Source organism: Arachis duranensis, chromosome 7, assembly GCF_000817695.3.
Source record: "Arachis duranensis cultivar V14167 chromosome 7, aradu.V14167.gnm2.J7QH, whole genome shotgun sequence".
NCBI lineage: Eukaryota > Viridiplantae > Streptophyta > Magnoliopsida > Fabales > Fabaceae > Arachis > Arachis duranensis.
In genome coordinates this window covers 32814942-32838099 of record NC_029778.3, presented here as the reverse complement: position 1 = coordinate 32838099, position 23158 = coordinate 32814942, and the positions used below count along the sequence as shown (strand labels likewise).

Here is a 23158-nt window from a genome sequence, read left to right as displayed (position 1 = left end):
TTAAATGACTGAAACTTAAAGTGCAAGAAATGTAAATTCCAGTAACTTAAAGTGCAAGAAATATAAATTGCTTGAATGGAAAAGGGATTGAAGACTAGGAATTCAGAATTTAAGCAAGGGAAATTAAATTGCAGCAATTATCAAAGCAAGATAAGAATCGAAATTGGCTAGATCTCAAACAGAAATGGAAACGTGAATGCAGCAGTGGTTCAGTAGAAGAACCATAAAGAGAATCAGATCTCAGGACTCTAGAGACTAGATAGCAGAGTCTAGATCTCAATTGCCTTCCTAGATCCAAGTTCACAAAGCAGGTAAAGAGAAATTGAAGATTGAAGCAGTAAAGGAAATGTAATTTAACTCAAATATGCAGAAGGAAAATCAAAGAGATCTTAAATAGAGATTGAGACAGAAGTTTCTTAATTCTTCACAATCAAGACTCAAACAAAACCCAGTAAAGAAAACAAAAAGATCAGAGGAAGAAGAAGTGAATTCTCTCCTCCAATTCTCAAGCTATTGCAGAAAACAGAAAAATGGAAAGTGAGCTCTCAAGTTGAATAAGGATGAAAATTAAAACGAAAGTAAGTTCTTTTTTCTAATCCTAACTAACACCTATTTATACACTTTCTATTTTGGATCTAAGAATTTTGAGTGGGCTTGAAAGATGGGTGAAGAATTGAATTCAATTGGATTTTTAGATGAGTTTCAGCCCATATTGCTCCTAGGAGGCTGTGCTGCTCTTGTGGAGGGCAGAGCAGGGAAGCCTTGCATGTGGATCCAATTAGCGTGCCAAGTATGGGAGAGTCATCAAGATGCTGCCTTGCCCTTGTGGAGAGCAGGGCAGTGGTGTCATGGTGCGTGCCTTGCTTCCCTGCCCGTGTTGTGATGCGCTAAGAATGCGCGCCCAAGCTCCCTTGTTGCGCATCAATTGTGCATGCTGGCCGTGCCAAATTGTGCACCATGCACCAAGGAATGCTGCTCTGCCCTCCTTGTGGGCAGCGCAAGCTTTCCATGTTCTTGGGTGAGGTCCCAAGTTCGAAACTTGCTGGATGGCTTTTGTTGCCCCTTTTTTTCTTGGTTTTCTTGGCACCAAAGTAGCGCCTAGTTTCTTGCTTCCTCAAGGTCTTGTGTTCGATCCTTAGAGGTTGAAAACAAGCTAATTTTAGCTTGTTTTCCTTTCATTTGAACGCTACTTCCTTCCCTCTTGAGCTTGGTTCGAAACCCATGGGTGGCACTTGGAGAACAATTTCCTTGAATTTTTCCATGAGGAGCCCGAAATTGCTCTTGAGGAGGGCAGGGCAGAATTTTTCCTTCCTTTATTTATTGGCCTAGAATTGTGCTCCGCCCTCAAGGAGGGCAGGGTAGTGAAGTGTTGAATGCTTGGTTCATTGTTGTGCTCCCTTGGAGGGCAGTGTGCTCTTGTGGAGAGTAGTGTGGCTTCCTTCCTTCCATGCGCCACACTCTTTTCTTCCTTGGGCCACGCTTTCTTAAGCCACGCTTCATTCTTTTCTTCTTTTCTTCACCTACAAATAATCAAAACAACCAATCAAAGTATCACTAAATTCACAAGGTTTATAAATCAATTAAAATCCAATTAAATTTTGTTTAAACCTCATGATTTAGCATCAATTAAATGGTGGTTGTTTGATTCAAATAAAACATGCAATTCCACTCTAAATTGCTTACTTATAGTACAAGAAAGTGCATAAAAACTAGTGAAACAAGTGAAATTAGCTTGAAAAATGGGTATATGATGACTTGTCATCACAATACCAAACTTAAATCTTGCTTGTCCCCAAGCAAGCATCAAAATTAAGAGAAAATGAAATGAAAAAGAAAAGCATACATATCCTTATTAGGCAATTAGTAGAACTTGGTTCATGGAGTTTTTATGCAGACAATGATAACTCAGTTATTATTTGCTGTTACATAATATACACTTTTCCTCAAAGGCTTACTAAGCTTGCTATTATAAGGTTTACTTTTTACTTGCTCCCTTGCTAAGTTTTCTTTTCTTATTTTGCTTAACAAGCTTATTATTCTTTGAAGGCTTGGTGTCAAATGTTGCAGCAGCCTTTGGCTTTATTTTTACTCAACATTTCTTCACCACAGACACATGGCTCACTATTTCCACCTAGGATCATTAATGTAGCAAGCTAGCTCACACTTCAATGAAAATGACATTATGCAGTAATTATTTCATGAGTTATGCATTTAATCAAACACATATACCACCATTAACTTCCATTCTAACTTATGCAACATTGGACATCTACTTTCTAATTCAAACATTTCTCTTTTATTTAAGCATATGGGAAACAAAACAAAATTTAAAGCTAAGTGGTGAATGACAAGCATTATGCAGATTAGCATACTTAATCAAACAACTTCACTTGCAACTAGATGAACACTTTAGCAAGACATACAAGAATTCCTGAATTAAAACATTTCACAGCAGTAAGGATCAAGTGTAAATACAACCTTTTAAGTTGCAGATTTTCATTCTTCCCCCTGTTGCCTCCCTTTTGAGAAGTTGCAGCTTTTCATTCTTCCTCTTGTTGTATCCCTTTTGAGTCACAATGCAAATTGTCTTCAATTGTTGGCTAATTTCCTGCATAATTCTCAAAAGTTGCTTGCTTCTCAAGCCCTTAAATGAATGGTTAGTATGCATAAATTGAGTGTGTCTTTTTGATTAATTTTGGTGTAGGAACACCAAACTTAATTGCTTGCCACTGCCTCTGATGCAACAGGTTAACCATATGTGGAACCTTGATGTCCTTGCTAAAGGTTATGGAATTAAAACTAGAAAGCAGTTAAATAGTTGAATAATTTGTCTGATTGCTTGGAGCTAGCATTGTGCAAGAAGTGAGAATGTGTTTTTAAATGAGATTTTGGTGGAACACCAAACTTAGAATCCTTCATTCTCCCCTAAATTGTTTTGGTGTGCACACCAAACTTATCTCCTTGCAATACATACTTAATTATTCAACATTTTTATTGAAAAAGCCATGAAAAGAAAACTACCTTAGGTTGGGTTGCCTCCCAACAAGCGCTTCTTTATTGTCACTAGCTTGACATCCTTCATTGTTGCTTCAAGAAGGCTGTAGGCTCTGAACCTCTTTTTCCTTGTCCCATTGTCTTCCTAGGTACAGTTTTGCTCTGTGATCATTTGCTGTGAATTGACTCTTCGTTGCTTCGTCTACCAATTCAATACTTCCATAAGGAGAAACCTTGGTTACCAAATATGGACCATTCCACTTAGATTTAAGCTTGCCAGGGAACACCTTGAGTCGTGAGTTGTACAAGAGTACTTGCTGTCCAGGTTTGAATTCTTTCTTCAAGATCTTCATGTCATGCCACCTCTTGGCTTTTTCCTTGTATATCTTGGCATTTTCATAGGCTTCTAGCCTAAATTCATCTAGCTCATTTAGCTGCAACAACCTTTTCTCCCCTGCTGCTTCAGAGTCAAGATTTAAGAGTTTAGTAGCCCAAAAAGCTTTGTGTTCAAGCTCTACAGGGAGGTGACAAGATTTGCCATATAATAGCTGAAAGGGGGACTTCTCAATGGGAGTTTTGAAAGCTGTTCTGTATGCCCAGAGTGCATCTTCCAACTTCCTAGCCCAATCCTTTCTTGTGCTTCCTACTGTCTTCTCTAGAATCTTCTTCAATTCTCTATTTGCTAATTCAGCCTGTCCGTTAGTCTGAGGGTGGTATGGTGTGGCTACTTTATGAATAACTCCATATTTATGAAGAAGTTTCTCCATTTGTTTGTTACAAAAATGACCACCACCATCATTAATAAGACCCTTGGGCACTCCATATCTAGTGAAAATATGCTTCTTGTGGAATTGAAGGACAATTTGCGCATCACAGGTAGTTGTGGCTATGGCTTCCACCCACTTTGAGACATACTCCACTGCTACCAAGATATATCTGAAAGAATAGGAAGGGGGAAAGGGTCCCATGAAGTCAATGCCCCATAGATCAAATAATTCTAATTCCAAAATGAAATTCTGCGGCATCTCATTCCTTCTTGTCAACCCTCCTGCTCTCTGGCATTCATTACATTGGTGAACAAACTCTCTGGCATCTTTGAAGATAGTTGGCCAATAGAAACCACTTTGCAATATCTTTGCAGCTGTTCTTTCTGGACCAAAATGTCCACCATAAGCTGAGCCATGGCAATGCCACAATATATCCCTTATTTCACTCTCAGGGATACACCTCCTAATCACTCCATCAGAGCATCTCTTAAACAGGAAAGGTTCATCCCACAAGAATTTCCTTGCTTCATTGATTAACTTCTTCACTTGTTGCTTAGAGAACTCTTGAGGTATCTTCCTCCCCACTTTGTAGTTTGCTATGTCAGTAAACCAAGGTGTTTGCTGGATCTGTAAAAGGTGTTCATCTAGAAAGCTTTCATTCACGGGTTGGGAAGCTTTTTGAATTGTTTCTTGTGGTAGCCTCGACAAATGATCAGCAACTCGGCTTTCAGTGCCCTTCCTGTCCTTTACTTCAATGTCAAACTCTTGTAGGAGTAATATCCACCTGATAAGTCTTGGTTTAGCATCCTGCTTTGACATCAAATACTTAAGGGCAGCATGGTCAGTAGAAACCACAATTTTGGACCCTATCAAGTATGATCTAAACTTATCAAATGCATAAACTACAGCTAATAATTCTTTCTCTGTTGTGGTGTAATTTTTTTGAGCCTCATTCAACACCTTACTTGCATAATATATGACATGATGCAAGTTTCCCTTCTTTTGTCCAAGCACAGCACCAATTGCAATATCACTTGCATCACACATGAGTTCAAAAGGTAGTTCCCAATCCGGGAGTGTGATGATTGGTGCTGTTGTGAGTCTGTTTTTTAAAGTTTCAAAGGCATGCTGGCAATTTTCATTAAAAACAAAAGAATTATCAATCATTAACAGATTACTCAAAGGTTTGGCTATTTTAGAAAAATCCTTGATAAACCTTCTGTAAAATCCTGCATGCCCCAAAAAACTTCTAACAGATTTCACATTAGTTGGTGGAGGGAGCTTCTCTATGATCTCCACTTTTGCCTTGTCAACCTCTATCACTTTTCTTGAAACTTTGTGACCAAGAACAATCCCCTCGGGCACCATGAAATGGCACTTCTCCCAGTTCAAAACCAAATTAGTTTCTTGGCATCGTTTCAAGACAAGAGTTAGATGTTTCAGGCAAGCATTGAAATTGTCACCAAAAATAGAAAAGTCGTCCATGAAAACCTCTAAAAACTTTTTGACCATGTCTGAAAAAATGGAGAGCAGACACCTTTGAAAGGTGGCTGGGGCATTGCATAGCCCAAATGGCATCCTTCTATAGGCGAAAACTCCAAATGGACATGTGAATGAAGTCTTTTCTTAGTCCTTTGGATCTACCACTATCTGATTATACCCAGAATAGCCGTCCAGGAAGCAATAGTAAGCATGGCCGGCCAATCTTTCAAGCATCTGGTCAATGAAGGGGAGTGGGAAGTGATCTTTGCGTGTGGCGTCATTCAGCCTCCTATAGTCAATACACATCCTCCATCCTGTCACAGTTCTTGTGGGAATGAGTTCATTTTTCTCATTAACAATGACTATCATCCCACCCTTCTTTGGTACCACTTGAACTGGGCTTATCCATGAGCTATCAGATATAGGGTAGATTATCCCTGCATTCCACAACTTCATTACTTTCTTCTGGACAACTTCCTTCATTGTGGGATTTAGCCTTCTCTGAGGTTGAACCACTGGTTTGGAATTGTCCACCAAGAGGATTTTATGCATGCACACTGCAGGGCTGATACCTTTCAGGTCATCAATGGTCCATCCTAAAGCATCCTTGTGAGCTCTGAGTACATCAAGAAGTTCTCCTTCTTCTTTTTTTGTCAGGGATGAATTGATGATCACTGGAAAACTCTCTGATGTGCCAAGGAATGCATATTTGAGATGGGTGGGTAATGGCTTCAGTTCTTGTTTTTGTACTTCTTCCTTCTTGCTTGGTTTCACCTCTTTGTCAATAGAGATCTCAGCTGCTTGTTCCTCTCTTGTCTCTTAATTATTTTCCTCTTTTTGCTCATGATGATTAGTGTCTAACATTTCTTCCACCAGGCTTTCTATCATGTCCACTCTCAGGTAATCCTCTTGCTCAAGAGGGTGTTGCATTGACTTGAAAACATTTATGACCATTTGCTCATTGTGTACTCTGAAGATCATCTCTCCCTTTTCCACATCGATAATAGCTCTTGCAGTTGCTAGAAATGGTCTTCCCAAGATGATTGAATTATTTCCTTCCTCTTCAGTGTCCAAGATCACAAAATCTACAGGAAAGATAAACTCCCCAACCTTTACTAACAGATTCTCCACAATTCCATTAGGTGTCTTGATTGATTATCTGCCATGACTAGTGACATCCTAGTCGGTTTGAGTTCTTTTATCGCAAGCTTCCTCATCATGGACAGGGGCATTAAATTGATACTAGCTCCAAGATCACAAAGAGCCTTGTCTAATGTCATTTTGCCTATGGTGCAAGCAACTACAAAACTCCCTGGATCTTTAAGCTTTGGTGGGATTCCCTTTTGAAGCACAGCGCTACATTCTTCAGTGAGCAGCACAGTCTCCTTCTCCAGCCAACTTCTTTTCTTGTTGATAAGTTCCTTCAAGAACTTGGCATATAGAGGCATTTGCTCCAATGCCTTAGCCAAGGGTATGTTGATCTCTAGCTTCTTGAAAGTCTCGAGGAACTTATGAAAGTGCTAATCCTTTGCTTCTTTATGGAATCTCTGTGGATAAGGTAGTGGAGGTATAAGACTCTTCTCCACTTGCCGCTGTCTTGGATTTGGCTCTTCCATGATCTGCTTTCCCTTCTTCAAATTCTGTGGTTGGTTGTTCTCTTCTGTGAGCTTTTCTGGGACATTCTTGCTTGTTATGTTCTTGTCGTTAGCTCCCTCTTTCTCTGTTGGTTCTTTGTCACTCTCCATAGGCTTCTTGGTTGCCTCTTTATTGCTATTCACCAATGTCTTTCCACTCCTTATTTGCACAGCTTTGCACTCTTTTTCGGATTAGGAATGGTGTCACTTGGTAGTGAGCTTGAAGGTCTCTCAATAGAAATCAGCTTGGAGATTTGTCCAATCTGCCTCTCTAGGCTCTTCATGGAAGCTTCCTAGTTCTTTGTTGTCATTTCTTGGTTCATCATCATCTTCTCCATGAGCATCTCCAAATTAGTAATCCTCTGAGAATCTTGTGAGATTGGTTGGTTTTGGGGTGTTGAGGGATGATGGTAAGTGTTTTGGTTGATGGTTTGGTTATTGGATTGATAATGGTTAGAGTTGGGGTAATTATTTTGAGGTTTTCTGTAAGAATTTTGGTTAGTTGGCTGCTGGTTGTAATTTTGGTTGTTTCTTGGAGTGTTTTGAGCTGAGTTCCTCTGCCATGATTGTTGGTTTTGGTTGTGGTTATATCCCCACCTAAGGTTTGGGTGGTTCTTCCAAGATGGATTGTAGGTGTCACCATACACCTCATTTGATCCGGAATTTTGGTTGTGCATGTACTGCACTTGCTCTTGTTGCTGTTCTTCTTGGTTCTCCTCATTTTGCCCCCAAGGATTTGATGGTTGGCTTGTGGCACTCACTGATGCAACCTATAGGCTATCAATTCTTTTGGCCATTTGCTCAAATTGTTGCTGAATCTGCTACTGCATCACTTTGTGTTGAGCCAAAATTGTATCCACTCCTTCCAATTCTAGCACTCCCTTCCTCTGTGATGGTTGACATTGCCTTTGGTGAGCAAAGAAGTATTGGTTGTTGGCCACCATTTCAATGAGGTTTTGAGCTTCCTCTGCAGTTTTCATCAATTGCAATGATCCTCTAGCTGAGTGATCAAGTGCCTCTTGAGCTTTTAGAGTGAGTCCTTCATAGAAATTCTGCAGCTTATCCCACTCAGTGAATATCTCTGGTGGACATTTCCTCAGCAGGGCCTTATATCTTTCCCATGCTTCATATAGATTTTCAGCATCCATTTGGGTGAATGTCTGCACCTCAGTCTTCAATCTTATGATCCTTTGAGGGGGATAAAATTTGGCAAGAAACTTGCTCACCAAATCATCCCAAGTGTTGATGCTCTCCTTTAGAAATGTTTCTAGCCATTGAGTGGCTTTGTCCCTAAGAGAGAATGGGAATAATAGCAACTTGTATATGTCAGGGTGCACTCTATTTCTTTTAACTGTGTCACAGATCCTCAAGAAAGTGGATAGATGTTGGTTCGGGTCCTCCAATGGTCCTCCTCCAAAAGAGCAGTTGTTTTGGACCAATGTGATAAGTTGTGGCTTCAGTTCAAAGTTGTTTGCATTGACATTAGGGGTGAGAATGCTACTCCCACAATGTCTAGCATTTGCAAAAGTATAGGAGGCCAGTACTCTCCTCTGTTGTGGGTTATTGTTGGCCCCTTCTTTTGGTGGATTGGTTGAACGTTCCTCCATGTCTTGAAATTCTTCTTCTGACTCCTCCTCTCCAACAATGTTTTTCCCTCTTTCAGCTCTTCTTAATCTCCTGATGGTTCGTTCGTCTTGTTTATGAAAGGTGGGTATAGCTCTTCTTGTATCTGTCATATAAACAAAACACAAGAAACACACAGAACCAGAAAACCAGTGAAACTTCAATCTATTGCTAGAATGAGGTTTTGTTTAGCTTAGGCAACTAGTCAAATAGTTAATATGTTAGTTAAGAACAAAAGAAAAAAAATGCTTAATCTAGATCTCCACTTCACTTAATCATTGTCAATCTATTTTAATCCCCGGCAACGGTGCCAAAAACTTGATGTGTGGAAAATGATCCAACACAAAACTCACCGACAAGTGTACTGGGTCGCATCAAGTAATAAAACTCACAGGAGTGAGGTCGATCCCACAGGGATTGAAGGATTGAGCAATTTTAGTTTAATGGATGATTTAGTCAAGAAAACAGAGATTGAATTGAGTGATTTTGTATCCAACAGTAAGTAAATAGCAGGAAATGTAAAGGGAGAGGGATGATTTGCAGAATTAAAGAGAATTGAAAGTAAATGTACTGAATCTTGAAGAACAAGAAATTAAATGACTGAAACTTAAAGTGCAAGAAATGTAAATTGCAGTAACTTAAAGTGCAAGAAATATAAATTGTTTGAATGGAAAAGGGATTTGAGGACTGGGAATTCAGAATTTAAGCAAGGGAAATTAAATTGCAGCAATTATCAAAGCAAGATAAGAATCAAAATTGGCTAGATCTCAAACAAAAATGGAAACTTGAATGCAGCAGTGGTTCAGCAAACAGAAATGTAAATAAGCTTGGTGAAGCATTCAATAAGGAAATTAAAATTGAAAAACACAGATCTCAGGACTCAAGAGACTAGATAGCCAAGTCTAAATCTCAATGCCTTCCTAGATCCAAGTTCACAAAGCAAGTAAAGAGAAATTGAAGATTGAAGTAGTAAAGGAAATGTAATTTAACTCAATTATGCAGAAGGAAAATCAAAGAGATCTTAAATGGAAATTGAGACAGAATTTCCTCAATTCTTCACACTCAAGACTCAAACAAAACCCAGTAAAGAAAACAAAAAGATCAGAGGAAGAAGAAGTGAATTCTCTCCTCCAATTCTCAAGCTATTGCAGAAAACAGAAAAATGGAAAGTGAGCTCTCAAGTTGACTAAGGATGAAAATTAAAATGAAAGTAAGTTCTTTTTTTCTAATCCTAACTAACACCTATTTATACACTTTCTATTTTGGATCTGAGAATTTTGAGTGGGCTTGAAAGATGGGTGAAGAATTGAATTCAATTGGATTTTTAGATGAGTTTTAGCCCATATTACTCCTAGGAGGCTGCTCTGCTTTTGTGGAGGGCAGAGCAGGGAAGCCTTGCATGTGGATCCAATTAGCGTGCCAAGTATGGGAGAGGCATTAGGATGTTGCCGTGCCCTTGTGGAGAGTAGGGCAGTGGTGTCATGGTGCGTGACTTGCTTCCCTGCCCGTGCTGTGATGCGCCAAGAATGCGCGCCCAAGCTCCCTTGTTGCGCGTCAATTGTGCATGCTGGCCGTGCCAAATTGTGCACCATGCACCAAGGAATGCTGCTCTGCCCTCCTTGTGGGCAGTGCAAGCTTTCCATGTTCTTGGGTGAGGTCCGAAGTTTGAAACTTGCTGGATGGCTTTTGTTGCCCCTTTTTTCTAGGTTTTCTTGGCACCAAAGTAGCGCCTAGTTTCTTGCTTCCTCAAGGTCTTGTGTTCGATCATTTGAGGTCGAAAACAAGCTAATTTTGGCTTGTTTTCCTTTCATTTGAACGCTACTTTCTTCCCTCTTGAGCTTGGTTCGAAACCCATGGGTGGCACTTGGAGAACAATTTCTTTGAATTTTTCCATGAGGAGCCCGAAATTGCTCTTGAGGAGGGCAGTGCAGAACTTTTCCTTCCCTTATTTCTTGGCCTAGAATTGTGCTCCGTCCTCAAGGAGGGCAGGGCAGTGAAGCCTTGAATGCTTGGTTCATTGTTGTGCTCCCTTGGAGGGCAGTGTGCTCTTGTGGAGAGCAGTGTGGCTTCCTTCCTTCTATGCGCCACACTCTTTTCTTCCTTGGGCCACGCTTTCTTAAGCCACGCTTCATTCTTTTCTTCTTTTCTTCACCTACAAATAATCAAAACAACCAATCAAAGTATCACTAAATTCATAAGGTTTATAAATCAATTAAAATTCAATTAAATTTAGCTTAAACCTCATGATTTAGCATCAATTAAATGGTGGTTGTTTAATTCAAATAAAACATGCAATTCCACTCTAATTTGCTTACTTATAGTACAAGAAAGCTCATAAAAACTAGTGAAACAAGTGAAATTAGCTTGAAAAATGGGTATATGATGACTTGTCGTCAATATTCACCCTTGAATTGTTTTTGGTGTGTGACACTGATGAGCGGATAATTTATACGCTTTTTGGCATTGTTTTTAGATAGTTTTTAGTATAATCTAGCTACTTTTAGGGATGTTTTCATTAGTTTTTATGCTAAATTCACATTTCTGGACTTTACTGTGAGTTTGTGTATCTTTCTGTGATTTCAGGTAATTTCTGGTTGAAATTGAGGGACCTGAGCAAAACTCTGATAAGGAGGCTGACAAAGGACTACTGATGCACTTGGAATCTGAACCCCTGAACTTGAAATAGATTTTCTGGAGCTACAGAACTCTAAATGGCATGCTCTCAATGGCGTTGGAAACTAGACATCCAGAGCTTTCCAAAAATATATAAAAGTCCATACTTTATTCGTGATTAGATGATGTAAACTGGCACTCAACGCCAGTTCTATGCTGCATTCTGGAGTCAAACGCCAGAAACACGTCACGAACCAGAGTTGAACACCAAAAACACGTTATAACTTGGCGTTCAACTCCAAAAGAAGCCTCATCTCGTGTAAAGTTCAAGCTCAGTCCAAGCACACACCAAGTGGGCCCCAGAAGTAGATTTTTACATCAATCAATTACTTCTGTAAACCCTAGTAGCTAGTCGAGTATAAATAGGACTTTTTACTATTATATTCGGTATCTAGTCTTTAACCATTCGGTCTTTTGACCATAGGTCCTTCTCCCTATTTTCGAATTCATATCACATTTTGGGGGCTTGTCATTCGGCCATGCCTGGACTTTCACTTATGTATTTTCAACGGTGGAGTTTCTACACACCATAGATTAAGGGTGTAGAGTTCTGCTGTACCTCGAGTTTAATGCAATTACTACTATTTTCTATACAATTTAGTTTATTCCTGTTCTAAGATATTCGTTGCACTTCAACATGATGAATGTGATGATCCGTGACACTCATCATCATTCTCACCTATGAACACGTGACTGACAACCACTTCTACCTTAGACCGGGCGCATATCTCTTGGATTCCTTGACCAGAATCTTCGTGGTATAAGCTAGATTGATGGTGGCATTCATGAGAATCCAGAAAGTCTAAACCTTGTCTATGGTATTTCGAGTAGGATTCAGGGATTGAATGACTGTGACGAGCTTCAAACTCGCGATTGTTGGGCGTGATGACAAACGCAAAAGAATCAAGGGATTCTATTCAAACATGATTGAGAACCGACAGATGATTAGCCGTGCCGTGACAGAGCATTTAGACCTTTTTCACTGAGAGGATGGGATGTAGCCATTGACAACGGTGATGCCATACATACAGCTTGCCATGGAAAGGAGTAAGAAGGATTGGATGAAGGCAGTAGGAAAGCAGAAATTCAAAAGGAGCACAGCATCTTCATACGCCTATCTGAAATTCCCACTAATGATTACATAAGTATTTCTATCTTTATTTTCTGTGTATTTACTATTATTATTTGAAAACTCTATCACCATTTATTATCAGCCTGACTGAGATTTACAAGATGACCATAGCTTGCTTCATACCAACAATCTCTGTGGGATCGACCCTTACTCACGTAAGGTTTATTACTTGGACGACCCAGTACACTTGCTGGTTAGTTGAGCGAAGTTGTGAAATCATGTTTAGACCATAGTATTGAGCACCAAGATTTTGGAGCCATTACCTGGGACAATCAATTTCGAACAACAATTTAAGTATGAATCACAATTTCGTCCACCAGACACCAAACTTAGCTCCTCACACTACAGAGAATCCAACTTGAAGTTTTTATTGAAAGACTTATGAAAGGATAATTACCTCAGGTTGGGTTTCCTCCCAACAAAGCACTTTTTTTAGCGTCGCTAGCTCGACGATTCCTTCCTTAGTTAAGGTTATACTTCTGTTTGGGGGTTTCCCCCATGCTGCCCATATAGTGTTTGAGTCTTTGTCCATTCACAGTGAATTTCCTTTTTGAGCCTTCTTCCATGATTTCTATGTGTCCATAAGGTGACACTTTTGTGACTAGAAAGGGCCCCAACCATCTTGATTTGAGTTTCCCAGGAAAGAGTTTCAGTCTGGAGTTGTAAAAAAGCACATATTGCCCTTCTTCGAAACTTCTTGGTGCCAGGTTGAGATCATGTCTCCTTTTTGCTTTTTCCTTATAGATCTTGGTATTTTCATAGGCTTGAGACCTAAACTCTTCCATTTCTTGAAGCTGCAAAACCCTCTTTTCACCAGCAGCTGTGCTGTCTAGGTTCAGTGTCTTAAGAGCCCAGGATGCTTTGTGCTCCAGCTTTAACGGCAAGTGACAGGCCTTTCCATATTCCAATTGATATGGGGACATCCCAATTGGTGTTTTAAAGGCTGTCCTATATACCAAAAGAGCATCATCTAGCTTCTTCGCCCAGTCCTTTCTTGATATCCCTACAGTCTTTTCGAAGATCCTTTTCAACTTTCAGTTAGATATCTCTGTTTGCCCACTTTTTTGGGGATGATAAGGTGTGGCAACCTTATGCTTCACCCCATATCTTAGGAGTAGGGTCTCCAATGGTCTATTGTAGAAATGGCTCCCTCCATCACTGATGAGGGCTCGTGGGACTCCGAATCTGGTGAAGATATTCCTTCGAAGAAAGTTTATGACTACCTTGTTGTCATTGGTTGGGGTTGCCACGGCCTCTACCCACTTAGATACATAGTTTACTGCCACCAAGATATACTTGTTCGAATATGAGGGTGGGAATGGTCCCATGAAGTCGATCCCCCATACATCGAACAGTTCAAGCTCTAAAATGTATTTCTGTGGCATCTCATTTCTCTTGGGTAGAATGCCAGCCCTTTGGCACTCATTGCAGCTTCTCACCAATTCCTTAGCATCCTTGAAGATAGTGTACCAGAAGAACCCACATTGTGGTACCTTTGTGGCAGTTCTTTCTCCTCCAAAGTGACCTCCATAGCTAGCACTATGACAACTCCACAGGACCTCTCGTCCTTCTTCTTCTGAGATGCACCTCCTAAAGATTCCATTTGAGCATTTCTTGAATAGATAGGGTTCATCCCAAATGAAATACTTAGCATCATTGATGAGTTTTCTTCTTTGATGTTTGTTGATTCCATGGGGTAAGTCACCGGCTGCTTTAAAATTGGCATTATATGCAAACCAGGGTGCTTTGTGAACCATCATTAACTGTTCATCCGGGAAAGACTCACTCATACTTCTATCATGGGTATCATCCTTCTCACAAGGGATTCTGGATAAATGATCTGCTACATTATTCTCCACACCCTTTTTGTCTCTAATCTCGATGTTGAATTCTTGCAATAATAAGATCCATCTGATTAGTCTTGGTTTTGATTCCTGTTTGGCAAATAGATATTTGAGTGCTGTGTGATCAGTGAAAATAATAACTTTAGAACCAATAAGGTATGATCTAAACTTGTCAAATGCAAAAACTATTGCCAGCAACTCCTTTTCGGTGGTGGTATAATTCGGTTGAGCATCATTAAGGACCTTGCTGGCATAGTATATGACATGCACCAAATTTTCTTTTCTCTGTCCTAACACTGCCCCAACTGCGAAATCAGATGCATTATACATCAATTCGAATGGTAAATTCCAATCAGGTGGGGTGATGATAAGAGCTGAGGATAGTCTCTTTTTCAAGTTTTCAAATGCTAGCATGCATTTCTCATCAAAGTTAAATGGTGTATCAGACATTAGGAGGTTGCTTAAGGGCATGGCTATCTTTGAAAAATCTTTAATAAACCTTCTATAGAAGCCAGCATGTCCCAAAAAGCTTCTAATTGCCTTGACATCACTTGGTGGAGGTAATTTTTCAATTAGCTCCACCTTAGCTCTGTCTACCTCAATGCCTTGGTTAGAAACTTTATGGGCAATGACTATTCCCTCTATCACCATGAAGTGATATTTTTCCCAGTTTAAGACTAAGTTGGTCTCTTGACATCTTTTTAATACCAAGGCAAGATGGTTTAGGCAATTAGGAAATGAGTCTCCGAATACTGAGAAGTCATCCATGAAAACTTCAATGAACTTCTCTATCATATCTGAGAAGATGGAAAGCATGCAGCGTTAAAAAGTTGCAGGTGCATTACATAGCCCAAATGACATGCGCCTGTAGGCAAACACTCCATATGGGCAGTGAATGATGATTTCTCTTGGTCTCTTGGGTCAACCACTATTTGGTTATATCCTGAATAACCATCTAAAAAATAATAATATACATGTCCTGCAAGTCTTTCCAACATCTGATCCATGAAAGGAAGTAGGAAATGATCTTTTTTTGTGGCTTCATTAAGCTTTCTGTAGTCAATACACATCCTCCATCCTGTGACGGTTCTTGTAGGGATTAGCTCATTTCTTTCGTTGGGTACCACAGTGATTCCTCCCTTCTTGGGGACCACTTGAACTGGACTGACCCATGAGCTATCTGATATTGGATAGATTACCTATCCCTGCCACAACTTCATGACTTCTTTCTGTACTACTTCCTTCATAGCTGGATTTAACCTTCTTTGGGGCTGAATGGAAAGTTTAGCATCCTCTTCCAAAAGTGTCTTATGCATGCATATGGCTGAATTGATTCCTTTCAAGTTGGCAAGTGTCCATCCAATGGCATCTTTATGTTTTTATAAGACTTGTAGCAACTTTTCCTCTTGTTCTTGGTTGAGGGCTGAATTTATGATCACTGGATACTTTTATTTTCTCCCAAGTATGCATACTTGAGAGTGGGTGGCAGTGCCTTCAGCTCAAGTTTGGGTTCTTCTTTTCTATAATCCTTCCTTTCTAGTGTGCCTTGATCATGCATTTTAGCAGCTGCAGCATCTTCGCTTAATGCTAATTCTCCTTCTGTTAATTCCTCAAGTTCTTTTTCAAGAATTTCTTGCACCAAAACCTCCACCAAGTCCAACCTCATACATTCTCCCAATGAGTTGTTTGGGTAACTCATGGCTTTAAACACATTGAATGTCATTTTCTCATCATGTAATCTAAGGACAAGTTAACCTTTTTGGATATCAATGATGGCTCCGGCAGTGGCCAAGAATGGCCTTCCCGGGATGATGGAAGTCTTAGCTCCTTCCTCCATGTCTAATATTACGAAATCTGCTGGAAAGATGAAGTCTCCCACCTTCACCAACAAGTCTTCTACTATTCCATGGGGAAACTTAAATGATCTATCTGCTAGTTACAGGGCCATTCTTGTTGGTTTGGCTTCCTCAATCTTCATTTTTTTCATCATTGCTAAAGACATTAGATTTATGCTGGCTCCTAGATTGCATAAAGTCTTTTCCACTGTGATTTCCCCTATGATACAAGGGATTCGGAAGCTCCCAGGATCCTTCAATTTCTGGGACAATTTGTGTTGGATGATGGCACTGCACTCTTCGGTGAGTACTACAGTCTCATTGTTCTTCCAGCTTCTCTTCTTGGTCATCAATTCCTTCAAGAACTTGGCGTAGAGTTGCATTTGCTCTATTGCTTTAGTGAAGGGTATGTTGATTTGTAGTTTCTTGAAGATTTCCAAGAATCTTGAGAATTGGTTATCCTTTCCCTTTTTCTTTACTTGCAGCTGCTGGGGGTATGGAGCTTTTGAAAGGCATGGGTTGAACGCTTCTCCTTCTTGATGTAGCTTAGGGGTGGAGATTCGAACTTCCTCTTGTCCCTTGTCTTCTTCATCCAAATTGTTCTCTGGTAGTTTCTTATGGGTCTCCTTCAATTCCTTCCCATTTCTGAGGGTGATAGCTTGACATTCTTCCCTTGGCGTTGAGTTAGTGTTGCTATAATTGTTGTGTCTAGAGGCTTGCTTGAATAAGAAATCAATCTGTGTTTCAAGTTTCTTGATGGCAGCATCTTGATTCTACATGTTGGATCGCACTTTTTCTTGGAAAACTTTACTGTCTTGGACTTCTCTACATAAATCTTCAAGTAGAGTCTCAATTTTTGAAAGTCTATCGTCCGTTAGTGATGGTGGATTGGGATTAGGTGGTTGAGAAGGGTGGTTAGGTGGGTGTTGATAGGATCTCTGTGAGGTATGTTGGTGAGTTGCATTATTGTTGGAATTGAGGTTGTGGCATCTCTGGTCTTGACCTTGGTCTTGTTGATTTCCCCAACCAAAGTTGGGGTGATTTCTCCATCTAGAGTTGCAAGTTTTGGAGAGTGGGTCATGCATTTGTCTAACTGAGTTTCCAACATAGTTGGCTTGTTCCCAGTCACCTTCTTCTCCTATATTCACTCCTTCTTGAGCTGGTGATAAAGTGATGACTGCTGCAACTTGGTTTTCCTCCACCTTCTTGGTGAGATCTGCTAGCTGCTTGGTGATCATCTTATTTTGAGCTAGCAATGCATGCATGTGGTTCAGCTCCATTACTCCTCGAGTGTTACTTCTTTAAGAGGCATATAAGTAGTCATTCTCAGCTACTGTTTTAATGACATCTATGGCTTCTTCAATGGTTTTCTTCTTGTTTAGAGAGCCCCCTGATGAATAATCTACATCCTTCATAGGAAAGACCTTCATAGAAAATGTGAAGTTGAACCCATTCATTTAGCATATCTGGTGGGAATCTTCTTGTTAAGTCCTTAAACCTCTCCCATGCCTCATAGAGAGTCTCACCATCGTGTTGCCTAAAAGTCTGCACCTCAGCTCTCAACCTATTAATTCTTTGAGGAGGGTAGAATCTTGCCAAAAATTTGTTCACCACATCTTCCCAATTTGTTAAGATATCCTTTGGGAAGGATTCAAGCCACTTAGATGCCTTGTCCCTGAGTGAAAAAGGGAACAAAAATAGCCTATAGACATCCAGGTGAACTCCATTAGACTTCACAGTGTCACAAATTCTCAGGAAGGTGGTTAGATGTTGATTGGAGACTTCTTGAGCACTTCCTCCAAATGAGCAGTTGTTCTGAACAGGGGTGATGAGCTGGGGCTTCTGGATGCTACTTCCACAGTTTACTGGATTTGGATTGATGTAGGAGCCTAGAACTCTCCTTTCTTGCACAGCATGATTTGCAGGGCCTTCTCTAGCATGGTTGTGAGCTTCTCCTTCATGAGTGTTTTCCAAGTTTTCTTCAATGTTGGTTTCAAAGTACTCTTCCTCTTCCTCAGCACTAACAACTCTTTTCCCTCTTGCTACCCTCCTTAGTCTCCGGAGAGTCCTTTCAGCTTCTGAATCAAAGGAAGTTGAAGCTCCCCCTCTTCTCCCTGTCATACAACTAACAAAGCACACAGCAAGAGATGAAATGAAGAGATTATTCTTGTTAGAGTGATTGTTAGTGTGAGTGATGCAAATTATCAAATAGTTAGTGGGTTAGTGAGCAGAATTGTAGATAATAACAAAGAAAAAAGAAAAACAGAGAGGGTAAAGGGGATGAGGAAGAAGCTAAACAAAATGAAGATAAATGACTGAATAGAGTAAACAACAAAGGAAAAAAATGCTCAATCTAGTGAGCTTCCAACTTAATTATTGTTGATACAAAATCAATCCCCAGCAACGGCGCCATAAACTTGATGCATGAAAACTTGTCTCTCAACAAATTTCCCTTCGGCAAGTATACCGAATTATCGTCAAGTAAAAACTCACAATAGAGTGAGGTCGAATCCCACATGGATTGATTGGTCAAGTAAATTTAGTTGGAAGAGTATGCTAGTTGAACTAAACAGGATGTAGTTTGAGAATTGCAGAAAATTAAATGGCGGGAAAGTAAATAGAAGAAAATAAAGTGCAGAATCTTAGATGGGGATTTGGGGAAATGAGCATGAAAATAAATGGAAGAAAGTAAAGAGAATGGGTAAGATCAGAAATGGGGAATTCATTGGGCTCAGGGGATGTTATATTCTCCGGATCAAATTCATTTTCATCTCTTCATCAATCAAAGCATCTATTGATCTCCTTGGCAATCTTAGGTGATTGGGTTCCAGTTCCTTGGCAACCCAATCTCTCTAAGCTTGAACAATCGCCCAATTCCTTGATTTAATTGCTCGTGGGAAGAGATGAAGTGTGATCACTGATTATACCACATGTATTTCCAAATCAAAGTGTTGGGAGGATTACATGTCACTATATCTGCCCAGACCCCAATTTGGTCCAACATGAGAAAGCATTTCTAGCATGATCTCCTCATCCCTTTTCCAAGGCTCAGAGGAGATCTAATTATGGAGAGTTTCTTTTCCAAGACAACTAACCAATTGATTTGAGATCGAAAGCTTTCTAGTAAATCAAAAGAGAAGAAAGAAGAAGAGAAATGAAAACTATAATTGATCCATCAAATTACAACAGAGTTCCCTAACCCAATGAAAGGGGTTTAGTTGTTCATAGCTCCAAAAATGAAAAATGGCAGAAAAGAATACATGCTTAGCTAAAAGAGCAGAAAAGTAAATATACAGAGGGTAGTTCTCCCAATTGCCAAGCTCTTCTATAGTTCAAAACTACTCCTATATATACTACTTCTCTTGATCTTCTAGTGAGTTCTTCAAGTCTTGGATGTGGGCCCTAGATCTTGAGTTGAAGCAGTTACAATCTTTAGTGGGCTCAACTTGAAAAGAAGTATGAATTAGGCATGGGCGTTAGTGAAGTTAACGTTAAGTGACATTGTGGGCTCAAGAACGTTAGTGGCAATCACATTTTTCACTAACGTTCCAACCTCATATAGCCCACGTTAACTCCAACGTTAGTGGCACCAATGTGACCACTAACGTAGCCTTGTAAACCTTCGCAAGCGTTATTGGGACTCACCTTTCCCAATAGCGTTGCTTTATAAACCTTCGCAAGCGTTATTGGGACTCATCTTTCCCAATAACGTTGCCTTGTGCCCTTTGTCCCTACGTTAGAGTTCACGTTAGTGTAACTAACATGGCTCTAAACGTGGTTATGCCTCACCTTCGAGAGCGTTAGTGACACTTACCTTTGTCACTAATGCTCCAAGTGCCCCTACTCTCCACGTTAGAGCTCACGTTAGCTAAGTTAACGTGGCTACTAACGTGGTAGTGAATGCCATCTCCAACGTTAGTGACAAAGGTGAGTGTCACTAATGTTGGCTCATCAATATTAGCTCCACGTTAACTTTCATGTTAGTGGTCTTAACGTGACCACTAATGTGGGCAATGCTAGTTTGGTCCAACGTTAGTGACAAAGGTGAGTGTCACTAACGTTGGCATTGTTCCTCTCTTCCACATTAGAGTTCACGTTAACTAAGTTAACGTGACTGTTAACGTGGCTTATTACCAAATCTTGGAACGTTAGTGGTGTTCACGTTTACCACTAATGTTGGAGCTTTCTTTTGTCTCCACGTTAACTACCACGTTAACCTAGTTAACGTGGCAATTAACGTGGGCTTATGATGGCTTCGCAGGCGTTATTGGTGATCACTTTTCTCATTAACATTGCAAGCTATTTACCATTCCACGTTAGTGGTCACGTTAACTAGATTAACGTGAGTTCTAACGTGGTTCTTCCTTGCTTCCTTTGTCCTGAAATCAAGCAAATAAAGTGCATAAAAGCTCTAGCCAAAGTCATGAGATTATGCATCATCAATTTATCATTCAATTCTAGCAAAAATCCTCATGAAATCATGTGAAATTCACAATAGTTGCTTGAATCAAGGTGTAAGTGTATTTTCATCCAAAACTTGCCTTATTCACTAAGAAAATGCACGAAACTAACCTAAAATAATAAAGAAAAGGTCAGTGAAACTGGCCTAGATGCCTTGGCATCATCTTGCATTTTTATGTTTTATTTTATTTTGTTGTTTTTCTCTCTCTTCATTAAAAATTCAAAAATAAAAATATCTCTTTTCAAGTAAATAATATAGAGAAATGAAGATTCAGAACATACAGCAAAGGAATCACAAAGAAAAAGCTTTCTGGCATTAAACACCAGCTAGGGTATCTGGCTGGGCGTTAAACGCCCAAAGAGGTAGCATTCTGGGCGTTAAACGCCAGAATGGATAGCATCCTGAGCGTTTAACGCCAGGATGACACAAGGGAGTTGATTTTGTTTCCAATTCAATTTTTTTCAAATTTTCGTGTTTTAACTCATAATTTTCTGAATATCTTTGAAAATCCTTGCTAACAATTAATGTTTTGATTCAAAAATTTCAAATTTGTTACTTTCTTGTTAAGAAAGGTTCAATCTTTGAATTTTAGAATCATATCTTTTAGTTTCTTGTTAGTCAAGTCATTAATTTTAAAAATCAAATCTCTTTAATTTCTTTTTCAATCATATCTTTTTCAAATCTTTTTCAAAATAGATTTCAATCATATCTTTTAGAATTCTGATTTCAAAATCTTTTTCTAACTTCTTATCTTTTCAAAATTATTTTCAAATCTTTTTCAACTAACTACTTGATTTGTTTGTTTTAACTTTAAAAAGTTGACTTTTTCAAAACCACCTAACCACTTTTTCACTTTCAATTTTCGAAAATCATTAACCATTTTTTTAAACTCTTTTTAATTAACTAATTATTTTAGTTTTAATTTTTGAAAACCCTCTCTATATCGTCTCTTTTTATTTATTTGCTAACACTTCTCTTTTACTCATAATTCGAACCCACTCTCTCCCTCTGTGTTCGAATTCTTCTTATTCTCTCTCTACCTCACTCCTCTATTCTTCTTTTCCTCTGACACATCAAGGAGTCTCTATACTGTGACATAGAGGATTTCACTACTCCCTTTTGTTCTCTTCTTTTTCATATGAGCAGAAACAGGGATAAAAACATTCTTGTTGAAGCTGATCCTGAACCTGAAAGGACTCTGAAGAGGAAGCTAAGAGAAGCTAAATCACAAACTCCGGAGAAGACCTTACAGAGAAATTCGAAAAAGAAGCAGACATGACAGCCAAACCCAACAACAATGCCAGAGATGCAAGGAAGATGCTTGGTGACTATATTGCACCAACTTCCACCTTCTATGAAAGAAGCATCTCTGTTCCTACCGTTGGAGCAAACAACTTTGAGCTTAAGCCTCAATTAGTTTCTCTGATGCAGCAGAATTGCAAGTTTCATGGACTTCCATCTAAAGATCCTCATCAGTTCTTAGCTGAATTCTTGCAGATCTGTGATACTGTTAAGACCAATGGGGTTGATCCCGAGGTCTACAGACTTATGCTTTTCCCCTTTGCTGTAAGAGACAGAGCTAGGACATGGTTAGACTCATAACCTAGAGAAAGCCTGAACTCTTGGGAAAAGTTGGTCAATGCTTTCTTGACCAAATTCTTTCCACCTCAAAAGATAAGCAAGCTTAGAGTGGAAGTTCAAACCTTCAGACAGAAGGAAGGTGAATCCCTCTATGAAGCTTGGGAAAGATACAAGCAATTAACCAAAAGGTGTCCTTCTGACATGCTTCCAGAATGGAGCATCATATGTATATTCCATGATGGTCTGTCTGAGTTATCCAAGATGTCATTGGACCATTTTGCTAGTGGATCTCTTCAGCTAAAAATCCCTACAGAAGCCCAGGAACTCATTGAGATTGTTGCAAATAACCAGTTCGTGTACACTTCTGAAAGAAATCCTGTGAATAATAGGATGACTCAGAAGAAAGGAATTCTTGATATTGATACTCTGAATGCCATATTGGCTCAGAACAAAATATTGACTCAGCAAGTCAATATGATTTCTTAGAGTCTGACTAGATTGCAAGCTGCATCCGACAGTACTAAGGAAGCCTCCTCTGAAGGATAAGCTTATGACCCTGAGAATCCTGCAATGGACGAGGTGAATTACATGGGAGAATCCTATGGAAACACCTATAATCCTTCATGGAGAAATCATCCAAATTTCTCATGGAAGGATCAACAGAAGCCTCAATAAGGCTTCAATAATAATAATGGTGGGAGAAATAGGTTTGGTAATAGCAAGCACTTTCCATCATCTTCTCAGCAACAGACAGAGAATTTTGAGCAGAGCCTCTCTGGCTTAGCAATCATAGTTTCTGATCTATCTAAGACCACGGTCAGTTTTATGACTGAGGCACGGTCCTCCATAAGAAATTTGGAGGCATAAGTGGGTCAGCTGAGCAAAAAAGTTACTGAAACTCCTCCTAGTGCTCTCCTAAGCAATACAGAAGAGAATCCAAAAAGAGAGTGCAAGGCCATTACTATAACCAACATGGCCGAACCTGGAGATAGTGAAAAGGCAGTGATTCCCAGTAAGGAAGACCTCATGGGACGTCCACTGGCCAATAAGGAGTTCCCTATTGAGGAACCAAAGGAGTTTGAGGCTCATACAGAGACCATAGAGATTCCACTGAACTTCCTATTATCATTC

The 23158-nt window shown here is 39.7% G+C and overlaps 1 non-coding gene across 1 annotated transcript; it reads right to left on the bottom strand.

The window, feature by feature from the left end:
• Positions 1-22126: 22126 nt before the first annotated feature.
• On the bottom strand, positions 22127-22234 carry LOC127740736 (small nucleolar RNA R71). Its single transcript, XR_008001595.1, has one exon. It is a non-coding gene; the product is annotated as a small nucleolar RNA R71 (small nucleolar RNA).
• Between the last annotated feature and the right edge of the window lie 924 nt (positions 22235-23158).